The sequence below is a fragment of the Penaeus monodon genome, chromosome 20 (genome assembly GCF_015228065.2).
Source record: "Penaeus monodon isolate SGIC_2016 chromosome 20, NSTDA_Pmon_1, whole genome shotgun sequence".
Lineage (NCBI taxonomy): Eukaryota > Metazoa > Arthropoda > Malacostraca > Decapoda > Penaeidae > Penaeus > Penaeus monodon.
The window spans coordinates 32,476,345-32,477,122 of record NC_051405.1 but is presented as its reverse complement, the minus strand read 5'-3'; the positions used below and the strand labels follow the sequence as shown (position 1 = coordinate 32,477,122).

The window sequence follows — 778 nt, the reverse complement described above, 5'->3', positions numbered from 1 at the left end:
AGGAGCATGACAATCTCTTAACTAGCTCGAGAGTTTGATGACGTCATGATTGATTTCTGTGACGTCACATATCGCAACGACCTTCATTCATCAAAGCAAGAATAAATAGAAAATCATTCATAATCCTGACTTCTATTCTTATCCTAATCCCTCACTTCTTCACATCTTTCATTTCAAAAGTAGCACTTCTTTGACATTTACATGACTTTTCTTTTCACATTCTGAAATTCATAAGTTGTAAAGTGTATTCAAATTAATACTTTCTTTCTCTTCCGTGTGGATTTTGCAAAAGAAATTCATCATTGAATTAGTGTGAAAGGAACTGTAGAACACATTTGTTTATGCACCATCTATATTATTTTCCCAGAAACCAGAACTTAAGTTTCCTTTATTCTTATTAATTTATTTACTGATCTAGACATTATAAAGTTTATTTATTTATCTGGTCATCTATTCATCTAGTTGTTTATTTATTAATTTCTTCATATTAAGAGATATAAGGATATATAGTAATTGGTGAAGGGGGTGCCAGGGTGGCCATGTGCCCCCCCCCCCTCCCTCACATGCCACTAATCTCTCGCTTTATATAAAATTTTCACATCCTTGTCTCTCACATGTATACAGAGAATTTGGGACTAATAAATGTATTATATCAACTACCTAGTCTTTCCTTTCTACGTATCTGGAGAATGCTTCCACCTACAGACGTTATTCTAATTAAATACCAAAATTGTGCTTAGATCAAACCATATATATGGCTAATTGCTCACTGAAAAAA

At 33.0% G+C, this 778-nt stretch overlaps 1 protein-coding gene across 1 annotated transcript in view; it reads left to right on the top strand.

Moving 5' to 3' along the window:
* Positions 1–659, top strand: part of LOC119585774 (E3 ubiquitin-protein ligase lubel-like) — a gene marked incomplete in the record, with an annotated part of 47,027 nt that extends 46,368 nt beyond the window's left edge. Inside the window, 1 exon segment of the mRNA XM_037934486.1 lies at positions 3–659.
* Positions 660–778: the final 119 nt, after the last annotated feature.